Genomic DNA, 19,587 nt, shown 5'->3' on the forward strand with positions numbered 1-19,587 from the left:
AAATATCCTTGAAATATCCTAGATATAGTGGACTGCTCTGGCTTCCCGTTAATGGTTTTCTTGTCGTATAAGCACTAGGCTGGCTGAGAAGTATCTTCTTCTTTCTCGTTTTCTCATTGCTGAGGATTGTGACCACATGTAATTTGTCTCAATTTCGTGCAGTCATAAGCCGTGTGGACTGCCGCCAGCCATCGACCATCTCACACATGCTCCACTCTGAGCACGTTTGCCATTCATTGGGCCTAAATTCATATTATGTTTCGCCACATCATGCGTTGGAAACCGCATAACGTGTCCGAAGAAAGATGTTGTAGAAACCCGAGTGGCGATATTGAGCTATTTGTAAATTAAGGGGTTTGTTCTTCTAGCTGTATGCAGCAGTCTTTGCCAACACTAAATCTCTAAAGCGCCAACCTTTGCACGTTACCCTTTTTGAGACTCGCGGTTCAGCACCATACTGGAATATAGGAAAGACGAGAACTCGTACCACCAAGATATACAAACTTGCTCGCTTTTTCGTAATCGCCGAGTGCGTCGGTAATTCGGAGTAGGTACGTTTGCCCTGTCTACAACCATTACTTTGCTCTTGGAATGGTTGATCTTAAGACCACTCTAGAACTTTCAACTTCCATTTTCTTCAGAAGAGCCGCCATTTCGATGTATTTCTTGTTGTTATTCCCGTAAGACTGTCGACAATAGTACTAGCAAGGATGATGATCGCAACGACACATTAGCTAGTTAGTTTTCCTTTTCTGTTGCTCTTTGAGGTTCCATGGTACATGAGCCCTGTGTTGTCGTTGCCTAGTTAATTGCAGTGTAGTTAAGTATTTTCATGATATAGCATTCTGACTTCGTATGTGAGGTGAGGGCATAAAAATTCTAATTAATAGTTGAATGTGAATACACAATTTATAGGAAAAAATCTTACTGCATATAATGCTCCCTCATCTTTCTTGACGCTGAACACTAAGGATTACTCAGTCTCTTTAATGGGTGTGTCAAATAGTTTGTGCAACTGGCTATTCTCTTTATATATAATACAAAAAAATCCAAATTGTAATCCAAATATCAAGTTAAAATAGCTGATTAACAACACTCAAGGTCACGCCGATTTCACGCCGATCATTCATCGGCGGCGGCGGCGTGGCAAAAAAGCCCGGCGGCGGCGGCGCGCCGGCGCGGCGCACACGTCTAATGTTGATATTTCTTAAAAAGCGACGCCGAAGGCCGAGCTGTAAGGAAGCAGCGCTCTGACATGAACCAATCGTCGTAAAAAGGTCACTTTTGTCACGCATTTTTACATACATACATTTTGTATGGACCGTCACTAAACTGACACCCAAAATTCGTATGAAAAACTGAGGACACTTTTTTTCTATGTTTTAATTTAATCAATAGTCTTCGTGATTCAGAGTCGAAATAACCCAGAAGTTGTTGTTCGAAAAAAAGCAATAGTTAACATTTTTTCAGAAAACCTTTACAACAGGGGCCCGTTTCTCAAAAGCTTGTAACTTGTAATACAAGCGGATGTCACTTTTTGACAGCTTTTGTTAGAAGGGGACTTCCACTTGTATTACAAGTTACAAGCTTTTGAGAAACGGGCCCCAGGTACGCATAATACGCCCCGTAAACTGTAACGTACCTATTGCTTCAATTTTATTACAGTTTCATTGAATAAAAGAATGGATCGCAAAAAATAACAATAACAAAGCATACTCATTATTATTAAGAATAAAATTTTTACGAGTGAATTATGTCCCTATGAAACAATTTTTTTTGGTGAGCTCTGAGCCGCCGGGGCCCCCTAGCCGAGGCGGGGCCCCTAGGCAGTTGCCTACTTTGACTTAGGGTTAATCCGGCCCTGCACGTTAGGGTGGGTCGATTTTGTAAAAATAATATTTTTAATGCTGGGTACGTTTAAAAAGTTGCGTTTTGGTCTGTTTAGCATCAGAAAAATAATCAAAAAAAAAACCTATATAACTTTTAGCCCTCTACCATGGCTTCAATATTTCTAAATTATATATTTTTCGACGTTTTTATTTTTGTATCTAAAATGTGTCCGAAAGCTTTTTTATTTAATTTTATAGTTTATTCATTCATTGCGAGTATCGGAACGTACATTACAATGGTCTTTTTTTTAAATCATAGACAAAAGTAAGCTTTCTTGCGTCAAAACTGTCAACTCAATTTTCGCGTTACCCGCCAATTTGTTCATAAATTTGTCAAATAGTTGTTTTCATAACTCATTAATAGTTTTTAAGTAAAAATAAATAAAACCAAGTGAAAATCTTATTAAACATTTAGAAAACCCTATAATAATTCAACTTTATTCAAGTTTTGTTCATAAATATGAGTGCTAAGCAATCTACCGTCAAAACACGAAGTGAAGTTACTTGCCCTTTGTTTGGACCACCTTCAGATCTTAACGTGAAACTTTTACCGACGATATCAGACACTATTAAGTATATACTTATCGTAAGACACCGTATGCAAGATCTTAATTCCGGAAAACAACCGTCAATAACCCATGTTTTTGCTTGTGTGAGCTGCGACATCGAGAAGATCTGGGCTTCCGCTTCTATTCCTACTGTAAGTCCCAAGAGAATAAAGGAGTTGTTAAAAAAGTATTACGACGAATACTTAAAGGTAATACGGTACCCTAAAAGTAAAATAAACGACAACTATAGGGATAAGTTGACGAGCTTTAAAAACGGCTATTTAACGCAACTTTTCGACATTGCAGCTTGCAAGTGCACGATTGTACTGAGGACCGATTATTGTTCCTGTGCTAAACAAAATAAAGTACCAGTCATCGAACAAAAATTTCTACTAGATCAACGATCTCACAGACAAATGATTATAGCTGGTGTAGACAAAATTCAGACTCAAAAAAATTGCTCAAAAATTGAAAGACAGCAAAAGTTGCAGAACCGTATGATGGATTTTTATAACTCTCAACCAGGTCTAAGCTCCAACCGAAAAATAGCACGTACTTCGCTTGCTTCACATACTGATTCGAATGCCATCATAGATACTCCATCTGTAATATCACTGCCGAAGACTGATACACCTTATAACACCCTAAGATTGCCAGAACTGGCGAAGACGTGTGATCGGTACGGAATTTCAAATCGATCCGGAGCTGCAATCGCAACTGCTGTGCTGCAAGACGTAGGACTTATATCTCACGACGACAAAAACTTAGTAGTGGATAAAAACAAACTATGGCGGGCTCGAAATAACGAAAGATGTAACTTGCAGGAGAATATGAGTCATGATCAATTGGAAGCGATTTATTTTGACGGCAGGAAGGACAAAACCTTGCTTATCGAAAATTCGAATGGTCGCTCCTATCGTAGACTTACTGTGGAAGAACATATATCGCTTATAAGTGAACCAGGCTCTTTATACTTAGGACACACGACACCACGAACAGGAACTGGCAAAGAAATTTGCAATTCAATCGTTGAATACTGTCAAAGCCACGAAATCGACTTAAATGAATTAAAATGTATAGGTTGTGATGGGACTGCCACGAATACTGGGTGGAAAGCAGGAGTTATTAGATTAACTGAGTTGAAGTTGCAAAAACCATTACAGTGGCTTGTATGCCAACTCCATGCCAATGAGTTGCCTTTACGACACTTATTTTGTCAGCTGGATGGAGGCACAAGTGGACCTAGAGAGTACTCGGGGCCCATAGGAAAAGCTCTAGAAACCTGTGATAAACTGCGTGTAAAAAAGTACGCAGCTATTACTAGTGGTATTACTGATATAGACCAAAATGTCCTAAAATCTTTAAGTACGGACCAAAAGTATTTGTACGAAATGTGTTGTGCTGTGTCGACGGGAACTTGTAGTGCAGAACTCGCAAATAGACAACCTGGAAAGATGGCTCATTCTCGTTGGCTTACCACAGCAAATCGTATATTACGATATTATATTGGATGTGAGAAACCGTCGAATAAATTGAAAATTCTAACAGAATACATTGTCAAAGTGTACGCACCGGTCTGGTTTGAAATAAAGAAAAAATCGTCGTGTATTTATGGAGCTCACCACGTATTTAATTTAATACGTTTAACTAGATCATTCGGTGACGATGTGAGGTCTATTATTGATCCAGTAATCCAGAGGAATGCTTTTTTTGCTCACCCTGAAAACATACTGGTGGCTATGATATCGGATGAGAGAAAATCTGTGAGAGAACTTGCTCTAAGAAAAATTTTACAAGCAAGACGACAGCCAATCACTGGTTCTGTCAGAGTGTTTAAATTGCCTCAGCTCAATTTTAATGCAACTGATTATATAGACATGATAATCTGGGCTGAGTGTCAAGTTACACCTCCGCCGATTATGAGCCATGTGTCTGAGGAGGATTTGCAGAAGATGATAGATGACGTCTCGCTAGCTCGAGATGTCGTTTTCTCTAAGTTTCCCTGTCACACGCAAGCAGTAGAACGGTGCATAAAACTTGTAACGGAAGCATCGATTACGGTGGCTTCAAAAAATGCACGGGATGGACTTATTCGGACCAAACTGAAATCCAGATCTGTAATGCCATCTTTTGACAATAAGGCACAATACAACTGCTAATTTAGTTAAAATTCAAGTTTTTCAACACTAAAACTTTCGACATTATGCATTTATTTTGTAACAAAAATGGCTTATTTATAAATAATTAGACTATGTTTTATACAATACATGTGGTTTTTATTATTTAGTACTACAAAAAAATATAAATAATCATACACGAAACTGACGTCGAATATTTCAATAATTTAAAACTTTGAGCAGCTGTAGAGGGCTAAATCATATAACGAATCAACATTTTTTTAACTGAATATAAGAGCTTAAACAAAATAGCAACTTTTTAGACCCCCCCAGGTACGATTTACGCAAAAAAATATTTTTTCATACAATATCGGCCCACCCTACTGCACGTGGCCCTATGGCAAGTCGCGATGTTACAACATGATTTAAAAAAGTAATCAAAATTTTTTATAATATTCCAGATACGAGTATTCTCTTCATCTTGATATCCGAGCTACCTTGCGTCAGTTTTAAGGTTCATCCATTAATTACAACACACTTTTAGGGGGGGGGGGGGGGGGGGGGCAAGAAAATGTGACATGTTGTGACAAGGGGGAGGGGGGGTCACAAACGTTGTGTCGTCACTATACTTCATCAGTAACCGAAAATTTATTCAAATTATGGTATTCCCGTCTACAATTAAATTAAATTATTAGTTTAATTTTTTTTACTAACATTTTGGGTTGATCAAATCAAATCCCGGTAAGGGCATTTATTTGTTTGATGAGCACAAATATTTGTTCCTGAGTTATGGGTATTTTATTTTATGTGTTTTAAGTATTTATATCGTTGTCTGAGTACTCACAACACAAGCCTTCTTGAGCTTACTGCAGGACTTAGTCAATCTGAAAAAGAATGTCATATAATATTTATTTATTGGCATACTGTTTAAAACAGTTGGAAAAAGCGAAACATTGTTTTACACTAAGACAATTACATGTATAAATAAGCAGAAACAGAAGTAATTTGAATGTATTAATATGTATTTTTTATACAAGTTGAATATTACATGTATGTTTTCTATACTTGCCGGCAATTTTTTTTACTTGTAAGTTTATTTTCAAGTATTAAAGAAGATTATTGAAATATGTTATTTTATTAAGAGAATATTTAAAATATGAAATTATTTCGTGAAGGTTAAACTGAAGACTTACCTATACCTAAGTGAAATGAAATAAATAAAATGAAATTCTGAATTCAAGCTATTTAATTTTTTTAAATTAAAATATTAGGTATCATGTTACCATATTGTTTTGGTTAGGTACCTATATCATTGGGACCATGGTATAATAATATACTCCGCCTGGTACTCTATTCCCGTCTTTTCTAGGTCACCTAACTGACACAAGCCTACGTCATCATGCGACAGCGCTATATGATAATATGCGATAGCGCTATATATAGCGGCCACGTTTTATTAGACCATGATTGGGACTGACACAGTATATGTTAATGAATATGATTTTGTTTAGTTTTTAGGGTTCCGTACCCAAGGGGTAAAAACGGGACCCTATTACTAAAACTCCACTGTCCGTTTGTCTGTCTATCCGTCTGTCTGTCACCAGGCTGTATCTCATGAACCGTGATAGCTAGACAGTTGAAATTTTCACATATATGTGTTGACAGAATATAATAATACGTGATTTTCTTGCCAGTTTTTTGCATAATGGTACGGAACCCATCGTGAGCGAGTCCGACTCGCACTTGGCCGGTTTTTTCTTAGCAGTTAAGATACCAACTGCCTGCAACATAGTTGGCATAGCAGTATTTTTAGACTGCCCATTTCCCCCCTAGAACTCCCATACTAACTTTCAACCCCCATTTCACACCCTTAGGGTATGTATTCCGGAATAAAACAATCCAACGTCCAATTTCTGGTTACTAACTATGTGCTAAATTTCATCCAAATCTGTTCAACCGTTTTTGCGAGATTGAGCTAAAAATTCAAACATTACAAACTTTGACATATGTACTACTAGCGGCCCGCCACGGAATCGCATGGGTTAACAAATTATACACGTATACCTTCCTTAAGGATCACTCTATTGATAGGAGAAAACCGCATGAAAATCCGTTCAGAAGTTTTTGAGTCATCGCGAAAATACAGACAGACGCGGCATATGTTTTATAAGGTGTACCTATTGATTTCTGTAGGATAAACGACATAGAAACTTTATCGAGACAAGGATATTTATTATACTGCAACTATTTTACGCAATGCGGTACTGCGTTCACGAGAACGACAAAAGGCTTTATCAAGGACAACAATCTACAGACCATAAAATATCATCCGAAAACAGTTAAATCGCCGACTCACAAGTCTTCAAGGCAACCCAGTCTATATAAAACGATGTTATGGAAATTATATATAAAATTAAACTATAATACTTACCGATAGCAACTACCTATATTAGATTACTCAGCTTGTTATTATTGCGGAATAACTCGCAATTGCAGTCTCCAACAAAGTCCAAAACAAACCAGGATCTAAAGGAAGTCTATTTAATTTAATTCCGTCACTTAGTTCATAACTGATACGCGTGAAATAATTTAATTGCTTATTTCCAAATAAATCTTCACGGAACGTGTGTAAACGGACCTCGAAACACGTCTATTACGCAGAAAATAACAAAGGGCACTGCTGATTGACATTTGCTTACTTGACAACAAACTTTCGTTCGGAAATATATGAAAATATCGGTAGAAGATTTTAGTAAATTATATATAATTTTTTGAATTATTGTATTATATTACACCACGAAATATTTTATTCCCAAATATAATTTATTTTGTCTACTAAAAGTAGTTCAAGACATTGCTAGATCACAAACATATCAATGCTTGTTAGTTGCGTAAAACGGAACGCAATGAGGTTTATCGCCAAAATATTGCTGAGTTTTATCAAATTTGTGCAAAATTTTTCATTTTCTATTTCAGAGAGTGCACAAACATGTGTTTTCTTTCCAAATGACTCATTATTTAATGAGATTTTTGTTGTCAATTTCGTTTCGTGTAATGGTATTTTAAACAGCCCGCTTTATATTATTCACGCCCAGTTTGACGTCACATTACGGGGTTCTCGAACTACCTTACCGCACCCTACAGTGTTCAGTTGAAAAGGGTGTAAGTGCGAACATGAATATTTTAAAAGGCTTTATACCGTTGCGTTAGGGAAGGAATTTGTATGGCAAGATTAATAGTTTACAACGTTGCCACCAGGTAGCGGTGTAGGACTGAAACAAGACTTGCGCGGAATCCACCAATCACATTCCTGGAATTTTGACGCAATTTGCAAATGGCCGTGAGGAGGACCGTGCCCGGGATAAGGTGTATGAAAAGCTAATGGTGGTAGAGTCCGTGTTAAAAACTTGTGATTAATTCTTGATTCAGTGTGGTGTTGTTGTACAGATACAAAATGTGCCAAAAAGTGAGAATCCAGTCTTAATGGTGATATAGGAAGCGCCCTGAAACCGCTGGAGGGACGATCGAAGTTATATTGCTGACAGAAGGGTAAAAGTTCTTGTCTTATTTTACCAATTACTTCTACTGTTGGCTTGTAATAATGATGAATAAGTGTTTGTGCTTTATTTTTGTAAAATATTTACTTGATTGACGTGGGACCGCGGCGTTGATAAGTTTATCGGGCAAGTTTTATGGGGCACCGCCGGCCTGTACCTACAATTGGGTGAGCCATTTAATTTCTGTTCCGAACGCTATCATTGAGTCAATCTAGTTCCGTTTGCCGTGCGTTAGGGTGCTTTCTAGTACATCGTATGCTAGGATGTCACGTATTCGTGAAAATCTAGGCGTGCATGTACGCGTACTATAGGTACATGCTTATAGAGTACAGAGGCACAGCCCCTGTTGCTAGTCAGACCATCGATTCTTATACATATCACCTCATTACTGCAAAATATGTTCACAAATAACTTTAAACAGCCACTATATGTGTGCAAGTGGTAGTTTAGGCCGATTATATTGACGTTTTGGGCGTATTTTAGACATTTTAGTGGTGTGTAAAATGTACGGTGTGGTCCAATATGTATCTGTCATACAGTGTGGAAATACGTTATGCTAGTTATGAGTAATTTTGTGGTTAACTTGGGTACTTTAAAATAATGATGTGTTAATACTAAACTTATATATTTTATTAAAACTCATTCTATCAATAACATAATACTGGTATATGCTAATAATACTATGTGTGGTAATGATAATTCATGTTTCTAGTAGTAAAGAAAGAAATAAAATAAGTAGGTACCACAGTTTATTGATTATGGATGTAACTTCCCATGAATTTTTCATTTGAAGTTAATTGATGTGTAATCATAGGATTCTCCAACCTGATGAAATGAATTAGTATAAGGTCATCTTAGATAAGTGAAACCTAGTTTATTTTGCTTAGGGCAAGGGAAACAGTATGAGTCTTTCCTAAAAGTGGTTCTCTTGCCAGGGCCGGACTTCTGCCTAGGCCCACAAGGCCCGGACCTAGGGGCCCAGGCAACCTAACAATGGTTTTGATATGGCGAATACCACCATAATACCAAGTACCTAGGGGCCTTAGGACTGTAAATCCGGGCCTGTCTCTTGCCCCAATGTTTCACTTGACCTTAAGTATAGATCTGTCTTCAACCCGTTACATTTGTTATGTTTGTCCTATTTCTGCCTTTGTCATCAAAATATATACATATTTTAGATATACACGTATAATACATACGGTGTATAATATATACGTATTTTTAGATTAGATACCTAATCTCTAGAATTTTTTATCAACCCTTAAATCAATAACAGCCAAAATACTGGGCATAACCTTTGACCCTCTTTTGTATGTTTTCTTAATAATCATAACGACTATTGACCACCATAGAGGCTTGAACACACCACTATCCGTGATTTGTGTCGATCTAAGGGTTAAGGTAGTGTCATTATCATTTGTGTGAAGTTCCTTTTTAGGGTTCCGTACCCAAAGGGTAAAACGGGACCCTATTACTAAGACTTCGCTGTCCGTCCGTCCGTCCGTCCGTCTGTCACCAGGCTGTATCTCACGAACCGTGATAGCTAGACAGTTGAAATTTTCACAGATGATGTATTTCTGTTGCCGCTATAACAACAAATACTAAAAACAGAATAAAATAAAGATTTAAATGGGGCTCCCATACAACAAACGTGATTTTTGACCAAAGTTAAGCAACGTCGGGAGTGGTCAGTACTTGGATGGGTGACCGTTTTTTTTTGCTTTTTTTTTGTTTTTTTTTTTATATGGTACGGAACCCTTCGTGTGCGAGTCCGACTCGCACTTGCCCGGTTTTATTTATTTAGAGTTGGAACTGCATGTTTCCTCCAATATATCACAATAGTCATTCCATATCCCATCCCATCATACTTTCTTCATATTCATATATTTTTTTGTTACTAGCTATATTTTTCAAATACAACACTTGATCTAGATTCTAGTTAATCCATTGCCACAGGCAATTGATTTTTTACATGTAGAAATGGTAGGTATATAATGTGTTGGAGCTGTATACCTATACCTACATGTCACACCTATAGTGGGTCATCTCTCATAAGGATCTGTATATTACAACGCGCACGTGCGTGACTACGCAAACGCATCCGGTGCACACAGGCCTTTATACAACCAGTATTTGCTTGATAAGATATTTTCAGTATATATAGTATTTATAATATCTGTATTCTTGCCTCGTAAAGCTTTTTGTGACCGGCAAAGTGGGTGGGAAAAGGCCTGGATGTGGACACAGTCCAATACGTTGATCTGACCAGATCCACACTGCTCTTGACTCCACAGTTCAAATGGCTCTCCACACCGCCAAGGACAGAACCAGATGGAGAGATTGTGAGAGATAAAGTGATTCAAAAGGGAGGTCACGACCCTCAATACTGAGGATTATGACGCAAGGAGGAGGATTCTTGCCATAGTACGTGTCTTCGGCTTTGATAACTGTTTGCTACCAGTGTTAAAAACGTATTATTCATACATGCAATGGAGTGATTGGTAATTGGCAATAGATTGTGCATTGAAATGGAAACAACAGTAAAACATGCTAATGCATGATTTTACAACAATCGTTAGGCATTCATCAATACAATTTACATTGTGTATCAAATTTTTTTTCTGTTACATTTTATTGAAAGCCCCATATATATTCGAAAATAGATCTAAACTTAACACATGGATTTATGACATACTTTGACAAATTTGTTATCTTTTTGTACAATAAAGAGTTAACTTCTACTACTAATAAAAAAAATAAAAAAATTAAGTTAATAAAAATAAAAATAGCCTTTATTACTGAAGTTTGTAACATTAATACTCTATCTACTTAAAAATATACCTTATTTTTCACTACTACTACTAGTGTAATTATATTATGACTTTATTGTTTTCATTACTGAAAAAAGATGCAACATGAATCACGTCACATACTTTGGTGTTCTAAAAAATAACATACATACAGTCGCCATCAGATATATCGGAGCGGCCAAGGTGCTCACAAATATCGTAACACGCCACTATTGTCAGGGCGTTAGAGCGCGTGTTCAGATATTGTGAACACCTTGGCCGCTCCGATATATCTGATGGTGACTGTACATTCTTTCCAATCCAATCTGACAAGGCTGTAAGCAACAATCATTCAAAAATCCTTCATTTGTCTTCTGCGTTTTAGATACTTGAGACTTAAAACGATTGTAAGTCTATATGAAGGTTTGCACAATTATAGGATATAAGCCTTTAGAAATAAGCCATATAATTGTGTGTTTTGTAATGGAGTTGGTCGCTTGAGTTAATGTAAGGTGGTGTTTGTCAACCTTGTTTGCATAAGTATGTGAAAAGCGTTGAAAATCTGCTGAATGCAAAGTGGTTGTGACATAAGATTTCTATAAGAAAGAAGTGTTTTCAAGTAAGAAAGATATTTTAAGAGTTTTTAAGACAGATCTATATTTCAATACTTATAATATATATGGGTCATGATTATCACCTTAACAGTCTAGTGGGTAGTGAGCTAGCTTCATAGGCTGGGAAGCAGTGAGGTCCCGGGTTATAATCCTGGCAAGGGCATTTATTTGTGAGTTTCACAAATATTTATTACTGGGTTATGGATGAATTTGGTAAAACAGACAGCCCCATGTGCAGAGCGTGCATGGAAGAAGAGGAAACAACAAAACACATACTCCTAGACTACAAACAGGTAGAAGTATACAGGAGCAAATACCTAGGGACGCCGAGCACACTAAAAGAGGCAGTCAGCAACCTGAAAACATTGCTAGGCTTCATGGAGGAGCTGGGGTGGTTAGAGTAGCGCTACCTCGTTTCACGCCAAATAGGCACAATGGTTGTCGATTTGCGGAAAATGCCCAGAAGCACTAACTAAGTAACTATGGATGAATTTACTTTACCAGGATTTGAATCCAGGACCTCCTGCTAGCGACTAGGCTAGGAGGCTGTTACTTTAAACGGTTAACAAGTTCTCGAATGGCGCTTAAACTGATTAGAGCGTAATTGCGTAGATAAACATCTCGGCGGCGACATTTCGACCTCGGACTAGATTTCCTACTAATGGAAGAAAACTGAGACTAAACCGTGGGTTAAAGATCCGTTCAGGCTAAGTGTAAACATTGTTCTGTCTCTTTTTTTTTTGACGGCCTCCTAGCCTAGTCGGTAGAGTCCTTGTCCCTGCCTACGAAGCAGAAGGTCCCGGGTTCGAATCCTTGTTATTATTTGTGTGTTTATCATCACGTTATGATGGTTAATGAATTTTAAACATAAGGTAGGGGCCAATTTTGGGGGGAAAATGAGCCATATAGGTACACAAAATACTTCTTTACCTATAGATGTCAAGAAAACCTTTTAGAAATCTATAGTCCAGTGTTAGTCGAACTTCAGAAGAAAACAATTTTGTTAAAAATTGTGTTATGTGTCGAGGCCGGTTTTTTTACTTGTTTACAATGTTTACGTAACAGAACAATGCTTGTCAATTAGACGTCCTGCATTGCTAACAACGCAAGTAACAATGAGAAAATATACATACAGAATACAGTCCATATATCTATATAGAAAACACGCACAATGGCCAACGCACAAGTAAATTAAACAGTACCATGACAGCACGTCCAAACAACTATTTGTTGAATATATTAAGAACGGGTCACTTAAAATACGTGAGTGACCCGTTCTTAATATATTATAATATGTCTGTGACTCACGGAAGTTTTGTTATTAAAATTATTTGTTGATCCGAAAATTCTTTTGGTAGGTAATTTATACCACCTCGCGTACAACGTGGTTTGATGTTTCAATACTTATAAAGAATGTGATTTCAAGTCAAAGGACTGTTCATAATTAAATGCTGTATATACATACAGCATTTAATACGAATGCACCTGTCATAACGCATTCGCTCCCTTTAAAGGGTGTAGGCGCCCCTCCAGGTAAAGGCAGGGTTGCGAAACTCCTGACTTCGGCCAAACTCGGCTCCGCTCGGCTCAGCATTGCTCCGAGCAATTATTAGGGTTGGCACCACTTGACTTCCTTTTGCGTGCACGACCACAGATAAGATAATCACTTGCATTTTGACAACCCTAAATAGCCGAAAGGGATAGTGCCATACATTAGAAAGGGACAGCATGATTCGACCCTGAACCGCTGTCAAACTTCGGTTTTGTTAGAAGTTTCCTTTCTGTACGGTAGTACTATTATTTATTCTGTGGTACAGGTAGGTAAGGGCCTCTGACGTGGCGTCATTATTGTAATGTCAATGGATCTTTTGTCTGTAAGCTTGATGCACTATACAGATGTAGTGCATATTTTTTTTCCATCGTTTTTAGGGTTCCGTACCCAAAGGGTAAAACGGGACCCTATTACTAAGACTCCGCTGTCCGTCCGTCCGTCTGTCACCAGGCTGTATCTCACGAACCGTGATAGCTAGACAGTTGAAATTTTCACAGATGTATTTCTTTTGCCGCTATAACAACAAATACTAAAAAGTACGGAACCCTCGGTGGGCGAGTCCGATTCGCACTCGTCCGGTTTTTTCACGGAATTTATGAACGTGTCTTGCTATTTCAGTCAGTCTCGGTACAAAAAGTACTGAGGTTGACTGAAGTAGCATGACAAATACGAACGTTTCCGAGAAAATACGATGGGAATCAATTATGCACTACATCTGTCTGTACATTTAATACCCATAACAAAGACATATGTAACTTCGTATAAGACGAATAGAGTCTAAGGAAAAAACGTGCCTCGGAATTCAAGTAAAAGTCATTCTCGAATAGATGGCGCACACACCTTTAGCCTATCCTCGGCTAGATGGCGTGACGACACCGTTTCATATTTAACAATTTTAACACATAGATATCAGTGAATGAACATGGATTAAAATGATATAAAAATAATAAAATTATTTATCCATATATATACATTTTTTGATAACTTTATACGTTTTCATTTGGAGTTTTAGTCGTGTGTCGATAGATGGCAGTAAATTTACAGTGACTACAAAATTTACAATGACAGGACCCCTCTATACTATCTATTCTTTTTGCCCATAATAATGTTGCGTAGACTGCCAATAAACTTACCTAAGAATATAATATATAAGGTGCTACTTTATTAGTTGCAGATATTTTAACAGATGATACTTTACTTTAAAACAATTAACTTTAAATAGAAATAAAGAATATTTAATTTTTTCCTTCTGTTTTAATTTACCGAACAAAAAATTAAATTTCATTATGGTTCGGCGGGAAAACTGCAAAAGGTTATTAGTATGAAGTGGCCAGACAGTTAGGTGTTAGGTAAAAGAGGTACTAGAATCTGTTCAATGAGTTCACATTTAATAACCACATTAACAGGGTGTTTTTACGTAAATTTGTTTTTCAGTTTTCTCCAAAAAAACATCGTAAAAGCTATAATGTTTCATACTTAAATATACTCCAGGAACCGAGTACTATCAGCTGCGTAAATGTCTGCAACTAATAAAGTAGCACCTTATATACATACATAGAATTTGATTCACTATTTATTTATTCGTATGGCATTTACAGAGTCGCATTCACTATGAAGTCCAATAATTAAAAAAATCAGAAAGGACTTGAATACGCGTTTTAAGGAAAATATATAGAAGACGCATCCGGTGTGAATCGACCTTTATAGAAAGGAATTCTGTACCCAGGTCCCAAGTTAAACTTGTGGCACAACTGTAGACCTCGCAAGGACAGCTTTAAACTGAATAAATGCATGGGTCTGCCATTTCCAAAAGTTTACAAAATCTGAACCGACAAAAATATCTATTTAATCATCGAACCTGCTTACAAAATTTCATGAGAATCGGTTCAGAATTGCGACATGTAGCGGAGAACATCCGAACGTACGAAAGTATTTGGCCAAGCTGAAACGTAGACATTCGCTAACGCTCGGTCAATAATTATAATCATCCCTCCCGTGATAGAACAAAAGAGATGCATTTATACATTTGTCCGAAATCGACCTCGGCCTAAGCCAAAGACACATTGATTGAGTAAGATGTGTAAAATGTAAGAGAATTTCGTGCATCGAATTTGACTGGCAAACGAGATGGCGCTGTACAGCTCCATACATTTTGCGGTAACTCTGATTGTCAAAAGTTAAGGTGTGCTAATTCAGTGACCGCAAATATATTGCGCAGTAGAGCGCCACCTGTTTTGGATGAACTAAGGGGCACGTTTTTTTCTTTTAGACTCACTGCCCGATTCAAACTTTATGTGACGTTTCTTCAAACAAAAACGTCACTTATGACACTGACACATCTATACCATATCGTTTCTCGATCTATTAATTGACGTATCTTAAAGTTCGAATCGGGCCGTTTACCTCTCTATTACAAACAATTCTCTTTGGCCAAAGCAAACAGCGCGTGCTTGGCAATGTTGAGTTGTTTAAAAAGGATCGCCCTTACACTGCAGTATTTGCCATACAGGTTGTACCTACCCGTTTATCCCGCAAACGATGCATTATGAAGAGCCTTTTCTAGAGAAGTCCTATAGCATGATTGAAGATTGACACGTATGTTTATCGACAACGTACTTTAGCAATCCGATTTAAGATTCAAATTAGATTGTTCTTTCGGTAAATGTGACATGTCTTCAGGGCCGTCTTAATCTATGCTGGGGCCCTTAGGCACATAAGAATTTGGGGCCCTTTTGGAATGTAAAGAAAGCGAATTAAACTTAACATTTTTCTACTATGATCTTCTATTTATTCATCATCATCATCCTCATCATATCAACCAGAGGACGTCCACTGCTGGACATAGGCCTCCCCCAAAGAGTGCCACGTTGACCGGTCTTGCGCCACCCGCATCCAGCGGACTCCTGCGATCTTAACCAGGTCGTCAGTCCACCTTGTGGGGGGTCTATTTATTATGGGTAATCAAATATACTGTTACTGTCTGTCCTTCGGGGCCCCCTGAGGATGGGGGTCCTGGGCACATTAGTAGGGAAACCCTTCTAGATTGGTACAACCAAACCTGGAAAAAGGTTCAGTACGAAAGGACTAGGTCACTACACAGTAATTTAACATGAAAAATGCTACGCCGCGAGCATGAATACTGGGTTGCAAATTTTATGGGTATCGTCTTGGGTCGTCTCATTTCGTCAAGTTCTTAAATTAGTCCTATTCTGCTTTCGTCACTCATTCTACATTCGTCACAATCGTCGGTGGCTTTCAATGTAGAATGAGTGACGAAAGCAGAATAGGACTAATTTAAGAACTTGACGAAAAACGAATGGGACGACCCAAGACGATACCATTTTATGCTTTGACAGACAATGTTTACAATATTTACATATCGTGTTAACTGTGTATCGGTGGACTTTATTACAAATGGCACAAGGTCCACCGACGGACAGTTAAGTGTTGCTGTTTTTACATGCACTGAGAGAAAAATCTAACAAAAACACACTTAGAATTACAAAAATAAAACTTAATCCGGGGACAAGGAGAGTCAACTAATAGGAACAAATTGACTTTAGCAATTTCCATTTAGTAGGAAATACAACTTCTATATTTGTAATTTGAAGTATGCTAGAGTAATTTCAGAAATTTGGTTTTGTTATTCCGAGAGGTGCTTTAGCAATATCGGAGGTGATGACGTCATGGGTGAAAACTAACCGTTTTGTAATTCTAAGCGTGCTTTAGCAATATCGGAGACGATGACGTCATAGGTTTTACTAAACTGTACTGCGATTCCAAGCTAGCTGTTGTTATTCTAGAGATAATGACGTCACAGGCAAAAACTAAACTGTTTGCAATTCCTCCGCCCCTAGCAAACGGGCGCCGCGAGAGCATGTCGCGCGCGTGGTATCTACCCGTCTCTATTTCTGTCTGTATGAATAAAAAAGCATTTGGTAGTATATCTCTGTACTAAAGAGGCACACTGAGACAAAAAACTAACAAAAACACGCTTAGAATTACAAAAATAAAACTTAATCCGGGGACAAGGAGAGTCAACTAATAGGAACAAATTGACTTTTGCAATTTCCATTTAGTAGGAAATACAACTTCTATATTTGTAATTTGAAGTATGCTAGAGTAATTTCAGAAATTTGGTTTTGTTATTCCGAGAGGTGCTTTAGCAATATCGGAGGTGATGACGTCATGGGTGAAAACTAACCGTCTTGTAATTCTAAGCGTGCTTTAGCAATATCGGAGACGATGACGTCATAGGTTTTACTAAACTGTACTGCGATTCCAAGCTAGCTGTTGTTATTCTAGAGATAATGACGTCACAGGCAAAAACTAAACTGTTTGCAATTCCTCCGCCCCTAGCAAACGGGCTCCGCGAGAGCATGTCGCGCGCGTGGTAGCTACCCGTCTCTATTTCTGTCTGTATGAATAAAAAAGCATTTGGTAGTATATCTCTGTACTAAAGAGGCACTATAAAAGCCTGTCGAGATATTCTACCCATTCCTTACTTATTCATACAGTCAGAAAGAGACTAGTAGTTATTACGCGCGCAACATGCTCTCGCGGCGCACCTGTGCTAGGGAGGTTGGAATTGCAAACAGTTTAGATTTACCTATGATGTCATTATCACTAGAATAACAACAGCTAGCTCGAAGTTGCAGAACAATATATTCCTGTAGACCCCAACTACACAGTAGGTCGCGGGTTAATATGTCCATGGCCCACAATATATCCTAAATTTATTATTTAACTTAAGTATGTTTTAAACAAAGAAGACACGAGACACGCCCGCCCGACATCCGACACAATACTAACTCTAACCAAATGAACGTAGCAAGTAGTAAATTTTACTAAAATCACTAACATTCGTTTCGCTGTGTTGGTATTACAAAACTCGTTTAGTGATTGGTACAACAATGAACATAAACACAACAAGTCTATCTACTAAATACCAGTAAACTTTGTAATGTCGCTATAGTAACAACTGAATTGTTATTTTAAATGGGGTAATGTTATTCCCGCGAACTCGTTTTTTAGGTATTACAAAACTATGTAAGTGAGACATTTACTAAAATCATAACTTGAAATCACAGATGCTTTTTTTCAAAAATCACAAACTTTACTAGTAAAAATCGGAGAATTTTAGTAGTAATAAAAATGGATTGTAACAAATACTGAACTTTGTTTAATGCTCCATTTACTAAAGTCTGTTTGCTGAAATTAGATTTAGTATTACTGAGCTGTTTGTAGAAATAAATAAATTTTACAGAAATAGTGAAACTTCCATGATTACTACTAAAACTTCATTTTTTCCCCCAGTACAGAACTGTTTATTAATTCCTGGTGGTGATTTTTCTCTCAGTGTGGACGCAACTGAGGGTCTGCATGCACAGACAAAACATCCTCCAAACTGAGCATAGTCGCGCTACCCCCTCTGCCACGCATACGGTAAATTTACTCCATGTTCGAGTCGAAAGTGTCTTTGTGTGACGTCCGTGAACTCGTTCGTCGTTTGAACGGACCAATCACGGCACGGGATCTCGCTCACCTCGTCCCGTGTACCCCCGCATTTTTGGCATTATCGGTTGCATGAAATAATTGCTCTAAACTCGGTCTAGAGGATTCCTAGTCTATGTCTGCATGTAAATCATCGATTGATTGCTACCCCCTTGATTTTGATTTTCGAATTTCGATTTTCCCGAATAGAGCGAAACGGTATCGTCTTGGGTCGTCCCATTCGTTTTTCGTCAAGTTCTTAAATAAGTCCTATTCTGCTTTCGTCACTCATTCTACATTGAAAGCCACCGACGATTGTGACAAATGGGACGACCCAAGAGGATACCAGCGAAACTTACCTAATATCTACTTACATTTATTTATTTGTCCTCAAGACAAGTATTTGAAGCTATTCTGAACATACTAAAGATTAATTAGAATTGAATTGGTCAGGCAGCTCTCACTCCCCCTTACACATAACCTAAATAACAAAGAGGGATGCAAGTTAGCTATCCGATTTAAAGGTATTGAATTAAAGTCATAGGTATTATGAATAGAAGCATCAGATGTATTTGTCTTGGCCGTTTCGGAACGGACTTGTCACTCATTTTAAACCTACTATTAGCCACAACTATTTCATCACTATCGTAAATCTTAGCCCTACTATCGTCACTAATGTGCAGATCAGATATTTACGTACAGTCAGCTGCAGGGATACATTCGGGTTCTCTGTTAGTAGCCGCTTTCCTCTGCAAAGCCGGAAAACGATGGGGTCGGTTACGAGCGTAGCGCTACGAAAACGTTGGCGAAACGTGAATGTGTTAAGAGCGCTATTACATTTCGGCGTTGAGCGAGTTTAGGTATTTTTACGCGCTGCGGCAGGCCGTGCGAGCTCAGTATGCCGATCCCTTCTACCACACTCGCACTACAATGATGGATTAAACATTCTTGATCCTTCGCGAAGCATATTGAAATCAACCATAACAACACTAACTGTACTTAACTTTTAAAGTTCTAAAACTGTTATT

The 19,587-nt window shown here is 37.9% G+C and overlaps 2 protein-coding genes across 2 annotated transcripts in view; one reads left to right on the forward strand and one right to left on the reverse strand.

Moving 5' to 3' along the window:
* Positions 1-7,232, reverse strand: part of LOC134801459 (ATP-binding cassette sub-family D member 1) — a 116,097-nt gene extending 108,865 nt beyond the window's left edge. The window contains exon 1 of the mRNA XM_063774052.1: positions 6,986-7,232. The gene's annotated coding sequence lies outside the window, so the exon portion shown is untranslated. The remainder of the gene's footprint in view (positions 1-6,985) is intronic.
* Positions 7,233-7,863: 631 nt separating this feature from the next.
* Positions 7,864-19,587, forward strand: part of LOC134801488 (guanine nucleotide-binding protein G(I)/G(S)/G(T) subunit beta-1) — a 40,680-nt gene continuing 28,956 nt past the window's right edge. The window contains exon 1 of the mRNA XM_063774098.1: positions 7,864-8,103. The gene's annotated coding sequence lies outside the window, so the exon portion shown is untranslated. The remainder of the gene's footprint in view (positions 8,104-19,587) is intronic.

The sequence above is a fragment of the Cydia splendana genome, chromosome 22 (assembly GCF_910591565.1).
Source record: "Cydia splendana chromosome 22, ilCydSple1.2, whole genome shotgun sequence".
Classification (NCBI taxonomy): domain Eukaryota; kingdom Metazoa; phylum Arthropoda; class Insecta; order Lepidoptera; family Tortricidae; genus Cydia; species Cydia splendana.